An 8901-nucleotide genomic window follows, 5' to 3' on the forward strand; every position below is an offset into this window, starting at 1 on the left:
TGTAGACTGGTTGGGCAAATTCCCATGAACCCTCGAGCACCCTGCGGAGGGTATAGAGCTGGTCCAGTGTTCCACGACCGGGACGAAAACCGCATTGTTCCTCCTGAATCCGAGGTTCGACTATCGGCCGTAATCTCCTCTCCAGTACCCTGGCGTAGACTTTCCCCGGGAGGCTGAGAAGTGTGATCCCCCTGTAGTTGGAACACACTCTCCGGTCCCCCTTTTTGAACAGAGGGACCACCACCCCGGTTTGCCACCCCAGCGGTACTGTCCCCTTCCTCCATGCAATGTCGCACAGGCGTGTCAGCCAAGACAGCCCTACGACATCCAGAGACTTGAGGTACTCAGGGCGAATCTCATCCACCCCCGGTGCCCGGCCACCGAGGAGCTTACGAACCACCTCGGTGACCTCGGCTTGGGTGATGGATGAGCACGCCTCCGAGCCCCAACCCTCTGCTTCCTCAGTGGAAGGCATGTCAGTCGGGTTAAGGAGATCCTCAAAGTATTCCTTCCACCGTCCGACAATGTCCCCAGTCAAGGTCAACAGCTCCCCACCAGCACCATAAATGGTGCCGGCAGAGTACTGCTTCCCCCTTCTGAGGCGCCGAACGGTCCTCCAGAATTTCCTCGAGGCCGACCGAAAGTCCTCCTCCATGGCCTCCCCGAACTCCTCCCAGACCCGAGTTTTTGCCTCCAAGACTGCCCGAGCCGCGGCCCGCTTGGCCTGCCGGTACCTATCTACTGCGTCAGGAGTCCCACCGGCCAACATAGCCCGGTAGGACTCCTTCTTCAGTCTGACGGCATCCTGTACTTCCGGTGTCCACCACCGGGTTCTAGGATTGCCGCCACGACAGGCACCGGAGACCTTGCGTCCGCAGCTTCGAGCCGCCGCGTTGACAATGGAGGCAGAGAACATGGTCCACTCGGACTCGATGTCCCCCGCCTCCCCCGGGATCCGAGAGAAGCTCTCCCGGAGGTGGGAGTTGAAGATGTCCCTGACAGAGGGCTCAGCCAGACGTTCCCAACAGACCCTCACAATCCGTTTGGGTCTGCCCGGTCTGTCCAACCTCCTCCTCCGCCAGCGCATCCAACTCACCACCAGGTGGTGATCAGTTGACAGCTCAGCCCCTCTCTTCACCCGAGTGTCCAAGACATGCGGCCGAAGGTCAGATGAAACGACAACAAAGTCGATCATTGACCTCCGGCCTAGGGTGTCCTGGTGCCACGTGCACTGATGGACACCCTTATGCCTGAACATGGTGTTCGTGATGGACAAGCTGTGACTCGCACAGAAGTCCAACAACAAAACACCACTCGGGTTCAGATCGGGGAGGCCGTTCCTCCCAATCACGCCTCTCCAGGTATCACTGTCATTGCCCACGTGAGCGTTGAAGTCCCCCAGTAGAACAATGGAGTCCCCAGTTGGAGCACTATCAAGTACTCCTCCCAGGGACTCCAAGAAGGCCGGGTACTCCCCACTGCTGTTCGGCCCGTAGGCACAAACAACAGTGAGAGACCTATCCCCGACCCGAAGGCGCAGGGAAGCGACCCTCTCGTTCACCGGGGTGAACTCCAACACATGGCGACTGAGCTGGGGGGCTATAACCAAGCCCACACCAGCCCGCCGCCTCTCACCATGGGCAACTCCAGAGTAGTGGAGGGTCCAGCCCCTTTCAAGGAGCTGGGTTCCAGAGCCCAAGCTATGTGTGGAGGTGAGCCCGACTATCTCTAGCCGGTATCTCTCAACCTCACGCACAAGCTCCGGCTCCTTCCCCCCCAGCGAGGTGACATTCCATGTCCCCACTGTGAGGGTTGATGTCCAGGGATTGGGTCGTCGAGGCACCCCGCCACGACTGCTACCCAGCCCACAGTGGTTACCGGTAGTAACCACTATAAATAAAATAAATAATAATAATAAATCATTTTTCCCTTAGTAATCCCAAAATGGGGACATTTTATTCTCTGCTTTTAACCCAATTCAAGTCAAACTAGGAGCAGTAAGGGTTGAGGGCCTTGCTCAGGGGCCCAAAGTGGTTGATGTCAGTTGAATCTGGATCCTCCAGACTCCAGCCCTTCTGTGTAACCACTAGGCTGCCACTATACTACTAATATACTATGTTGACAGGAGAACCTATAGACAAGAGATGGGATGAGTGGTATGTGTTGTGATACCACTTTGTCCCACTAGAGCAGGGGTGGCCAACCAGTCTGAGGCTAACAGCCACAATTGGTTACTGTGTTACTGCAAAGAGCCACATCGTACACATGCACACATCAACTGCTCTATCCCTCACTCCCTGCTCTCTCTGAGACAAAAATACCACGGAAAGGTGAAATCCTGCAATCTGATTGGTTAACTGTGGTATAATGAGAATGTTATTATTATTATTATTATTATTATTATTATTATTATTATAATATTATTATTATTATTATATATTATATATTATTTTAATGTATTTATCTCTCGTCTTGCACTACATGTACATTTTTATATTACGATTTTGTACAAGTGATTTTTTACTTTTTTTTTACCCTTTCCCCGCATGTGTGTTGAGTGTACTGCTGCTGCTCAAAGTGAATTTTCCCATTGAGGGAGGACTAAAAGACAATCTTATCTTATCTTATCTTATGGTATATTATATACCACGACTTCTATTCTAAAGCCTTATCACAGCATATCATTCCGTGTCAGGGAAGCAACAATGTAACCATGACAACAACCAACTGTTCCTTGTAACATGCTTCCCCCATGGGGTCAGAAGTGGTATTACTACAAAGAAAGGCTTCAAACAATCCATCCATCCATCCATCCATCCATCCATCCATCCATCCATCCATCCATCCATCCATCCATCCATCCATCCATCCATCCATCCATCCATCCATCCATCCATCCATTTTCTATAGCCCATCCCAGCTCTCTCAGCAAAAAGCAGCAGTACACCCTAAAGTCTATAAACCAGTCAGTCTATAAACCTTTGAATTTGAATACTAATGGTAACTAAATGAGTTGCTCTGGGCATAATGTGGTGGTGTCGAGCATACTTATAAAAACAAGACAAAACAAAACACCAATAACTTGGACATTCAGTAGTTTTGATGCTGTTATTTTTCTTACCCTTGTTATGTGGTCTGTGTTAATATTTCTTCTGAAAATCATCATGTCATACAGGAATTTAGACTGTATTCCTGACACATCCCGGGAAAGATGGTAGGACACTGACCTCTTGTGCAAATCTAATCGCATTGCAGTGATATAAAAACATTTTACGTTGATTTAGGAAAAGTCTACATTAGTGTTTATAATGTTTTACTATAATAAATGTGTTTGACAAGACTCAGTTTTAGCACCATCCTCTCCAGAATGACCCATCTACATCAACACATCTAAAGGGTATGCTTGAAATGTTTCGAGCCTGTGGGGCTGACACAAATCATAGATAGCTTACTGCAGCACGTTTGTAGACTAATGCTCTTCATTTAGGCCTCAGGTGCAACATTCAGAACAGTTCACAAGCGGTTGCAGGTCCAGAACCTCCCTGTGTTTTATGGCTCCCATGGGTCCACGAGGAAGCATAAAACCCCACATCAGCAAATGAGAAATGCTGATAGTGACAGAATCATAGCCTTTACTTGTCTTACACAGTTAATTGTATAATAGGAGAGAAGAAAAAGAGCAAAACGAACAGACATACTCTCAAATAAGCCAACAAAAGGTCCTGTTCAGCACTCTAAAGATGCTTAAACCTACATGTTCAGGTTGGATAATTTTTTTCTTCTGCTGTCTTCAAATCCGTGCCTTCCAGTGAAGCTCCGAAAAGAACTTGTTACCAATGACACAGTAAAGGACTGGTGCAGGCCTCTATAAAAGCAGATGTTTTGATGATTTATTGGTTTGAAACAATCAGGTGTGCGTTAAATCAGGGTTTGGAGGGGAAAATATACTGTAGTCTTAGAGAGCAATTACTGTGACATGGAAAAGGGTTATGAAACCCTTTTTTCTTTGTTAACAGTTTAGAGTTCTACGGAAGCGTAGAGCTGCCACCTCATGAAAGAAAAATAATCATTATCACAATATAATGTGAAAATACATTGTATAAGCAATATCTTTTTGAAGTTTGTACAATATGTTATCACGTAATTACAATACTGTTTTTTATGATTGAACAATATGATATCAGGTTATTACAATATTCATATTTATCAAGTCATAAAGACAATTTTTTCACGTTATTACAATATATGATCACGCTATTACAATATAAATATTATATTGTAAAAACGTAATTTTTTGTGATAATGTAATGTAAGAACGTATATTATTCAAATATGAAAGGTATAATGTATTAGCATGATAAGCTATTGTACTAATGAAAAAAATGTATTGTTAGAACATTAAAATTTCACATTTTAACGTTATATGGCTCTACATTTCTTTTAAAGATGGTGGCAGTTCTGTGCTTCCGTAGAGTTCAGACTTGTACGGTGAATATATTCTTGGGTGGAAAGACGTGGAAAGACGTGAAATGGACGTCACAGAAAATTGAACCATAAATCAGAGCCTTTAATGCTCAAAAGGAATACAATAATTCTATGTCAGTTTGAGGTGTTTATGGTTGTATTGCATTCATTCCTGTGCTCCTATGTGTGGGTGCACGTTCCGGTTCAGGCTACGTTAACGGATAGGTTTTTTTTTCATTTCATTTGGCATGGATTTTGACATAAAATTTCCTTAAATCACAGCTTCATGAAATTTGAATATGTTGAGGTCCACAGCGTGCCGAGTCTGGGAACATTTGTATGATGTCTCTACGATAACATGTTGCCTAGCAACAAGCGTCCAAAGTCAAATGGAAATTTAAAAAAAAGAAAGGTAAATATCGCAAAAACTGTAATAATTGGCATAATGAGGTGGTACAGACCGTTAGTGCCAATCGGGCCGAGTGTTTGAAAGTTTGAACGATGTCTCTACGATATAGTTCGGCCGAGCAATAAGTGTCCGAATTTTCGCCTTTTTTTTATTTTTGGCATTTAGCGTTGCCACGGTAACACTTTTGAATCTAGCCACAATGGAGACGCATCCAACGATGTATGGCCTGCATGGATTCACGTTGCGGTTCGGGCCGTATTAACGGACGAAAAAAGAGTGCGGAATAATAAGAATAAGAATAATAAGGAAGAAAAGGAAACCTTTTCTGTATACTAATATATTTTCATTTCTCAGGTTTTTCCAGCCGTGTTTTATTTTTTGGCGATTTTTTTTTTCCACATCAGAGCGGGGTCATGCTGTACACCCGCTGGCAATATGGTCATGCCACTACTTGGCATGCCCATAATGAGCATTACACAAATATCCTTTCATGTTAATCCATAAAAGCACAAATAAGAAGAGGTGTGAACATGTGCGCTTGGTTTTGAAAGGTTTTTGCTCACTTATTTTGGAGAATTCTGTGCAAGGTGATGAAAACCTGCAGAACTTGAACTTGAATTTTCTTTGCACTGTATGCAGTAATTTGCTATGATTGGAGTAAACTGTTAGATACATTTAGATAAAACTCCAATTTACACAAAGCAACAGTACGTAAAGTATATACAAACTGCACGTCCTCACACAAGGTCAGGAACGTAATTGGCTCACCTGTCTGCGCAGCATGTAAGCACTAAACCTTGATCCACAAGTGTACTGTATGTGGATGTGAAGATTGTTATAATGCGGTCGGAGCTTGATTTGCTTTTTACTGAAATGATAAATAGTTGTTCTCATCTGTGGATTTCACCACAGCTGTATATTAAGTTTCTAGTATTCTGAAAAGATTGAACACATATTTAATATGAATGAAGCCTGTCAAACTTCACATCATCACTGAGCACAGATGGAAATAACTACTGATTATTTTAAAAGCAAACTGAAGTCAGCCATTGACCACCGTGGAGAAATGAAAGAATCAAACAAATGAAAAAGACCTGCAGAAAAGCAGAAAGAAAATGGAGGAAAACATAATTTACCTGTTGACACCAACTGTTTACAGTGACCTTGATTAAAAGTCAGAATAAAGGACCAGCTTTTTCTAATTTGGATTGTATTTTTGTCGTATAATCCTGCTGATTGAATGTAATCTTTTTTCAAGGTGCCATTTAATAGATATCATACAACAGCTTTTTTGTTAAGAAGGTCTTTTATATGTAAAATTAGTTCAACTGTAAAGCGGCATTCTGCATGCGACACATTCTCACTGGCCTGCGTGGGTGATGTGTTGTCAGGTGTGAAATGAGGACGAAGAGCACTGAAGTGTGGAGACATTCACTTTCATTGCCGCTCATAGAATCCACAGCAGTGATGAAGGAGTTCACACCAGTTTCATCTGGACGTCTGAGGGAAATGAGCTTCGTCAGAGGTCATGTTTCTGATATCTACTTTGACGATCCTACATAATGTATGTTACTTCTCAGTTTAGGTCTTGCACAGAAAACTGTTTCAAACTTTGAGTGTCACTTTGCTCTTTTTTGGTTTTCCTTCAAGGATGACGAATGAATAAGGACAGAAAACTCAGGAAAATGAGCACATTAGAATCTTTAATTAGATTTCCAGTGACATGTGTGTGTCTGTGTATGTTTTTTTTCCTTGACTCATGAATATTTTAAAAATCTCTCTGAAACTCTGGGGGAAGGGTACTCTTCATATTATGCTCTTTTCAGCCAAAAGAACTAATAGTATTCTGAATTGGACAGAACCTATATTGGACTGTGGCACTTTTGTGATCTCCCATTGCTGCTACAGTATGTTCCTGATATATTAAACGGTGCCAGGGGTGAAGCTCAGAGGAAAAACTAAATAAATATATGAAACAAAATAATTCCATTAAAACCCAGCGGCTGTTTAGGGCGCCTTCTTGGAGAATTTGTCAGCTTAATGCTTTTGCTGGAATTAAAATGGCTCAGTGAAACGACAGCTTGCGTAACTGCTGAATTTTAAATCTGGAGTGAAAACATATTGCATGACTCAGGAGAGAGAGAGCACTTGTCTGTGCCAAACTGTAGGCTGAGGGCATAAGTACAAATCACCCCCCCCCCCCCCCCCCCTCAACAACACTAAGTTCTGCTGCATAGAGAGCCCTCCAGCAAGACTGCTTGATTTTACACAAAAAGGTTCAGCATACAGTATATTGCTCAACTATTAAAACATCCATACAAATAATAACCAATGGAGAAGTGTTTACCATTGTGTAATTATCCGGTGTGTTCTTGTGTGTTTGTATGCACGGTGAGGAGCACTTGACCGGACTTACCTAAAAGCTTTCCCCGTGCATTTCTACACCTCTGATCTTATTTGGACATTGCCCTTGGCAGTGTTGCTAACAATTAGAGCTGCTGTTATTGTGCAACACCTCTCTTATTGCCTGAGCTGATCGCTGTGGCAGGACTGATGTATCGCATCACTTAAAAAAAACAAAAAAAACAACCTTCATCACAAATATCACAAATGCTTTTATGATAATTGCTTACTCTGATGAAGCACTCGAGAGGCACAAAAGATCAATACTCCGGTGAGCTCAGTTCCTTCGTGGATTTCAGCAAATTTGCCTTCTTCTGCATCTGACAAACCAAATAATCAACATGAGGCCAGAGTATTGAGAATTTTGTGCTATTGATTGCTACTCGTCAACAGAACCTTTACGCCCAGAGCCACAGGTGATGTCTGAAAATATGTTCACCTCCTGTGCAGTTTTGTTCATGACAAACAGATCTTCATGGTCTTGTTTGTACCTGTGGAGTAACCCTCCAACTTTGTATTCATAGCGTGTGTGTACATCTGTGTGAACACTAGGAATGGGCGATATTTTACCGTACACGATAAAGCGTCAAAAAAATTCCCCACGGTAAGAATTTGTCATCTCGCGGTAAAAACGATAAATTCCTGTTGACGTTTTTGTGCTGATTTATGGTTCTGCTCTAAATCCATGCACAACGTACTTGAAGGAAGGAAGGAAGGAAGGATGGATATGAGCCTGAAAGAAAGAAAGAAAGAAAGAAATGAGCCAGAAAGAAAGAAAGAAAGGAGCAAGAAAGAAAGAAAGAAAGAAAGAAAGAAAGGAGGATAAATTCCCGTTGATACGTGTTTGTGTAACAAACATGGCGGATCGGAGTCATTACAGTTTTGCAGTACAGGTGTAACTCATTTAATTGGTTTTTATCAATTCAATTTAATTGGTGTTGTTTAGTACCACAAAGACTGAATGTGGTGATAGATTTATAGTTACAAAGGTGGAGTTGAATTGGTATTTTTTTTATCGTCATTTTTATCGTTATCGGGATAAATGCCAGAAATTATTGTGATAAATCTTTTAGTCCATACCGCCCATCCCTAGTGAACACTAGACAATCCCCAGGTTGCTTGGGTAATGCGGCATTCCAAAGGATGGACGGACACACACACACACACACACACACACACACACACACACACACACACACACACACACACACACACACACACACACACACACACACACACACACACACAGCTTCCCTGTCTGACAGAGCTCTTCAGTTCAGACAGCTCTGGTCCTCACACTGGATTGCAGCTGAGTGAAGAGGTGGCGGACGCCTGTTTGCCTGCCATAAGGAGAAGCCAGCAACCTTCAGCAGATATAGAGCAGCCAGCGCTGTTAACAGGTCCCAGCTGATTGGCCGGAACCCAAAAGTAGCATAAGAACAAGGAGGATCAGAAGGGCAACTCCTACGCTCAACAAGGTAGGAGCGTTTGGATGGCTGTTACATCCTTTAACACTATGAATCATACAAGAGTGTCATGCTGCATGGATGTACTGTATGTGACACATAGACACCTATGGAGATGCTGGCAATGGTTGTTCTTTTGCGCAGAGGAGCGGCAAGAAA

This window comes from Cololabis saira, chromosome 11 (genome assembly GCF_033807715.1).
Source record: "Cololabis saira isolate AMF1-May2022 chromosome 11, fColSai1.1, whole genome shotgun sequence".
Lineage (NCBI taxonomy): Eukaryota > Metazoa > Chordata > Actinopteri > Beloniformes > Belonidae > Cololabis > Cololabis saira.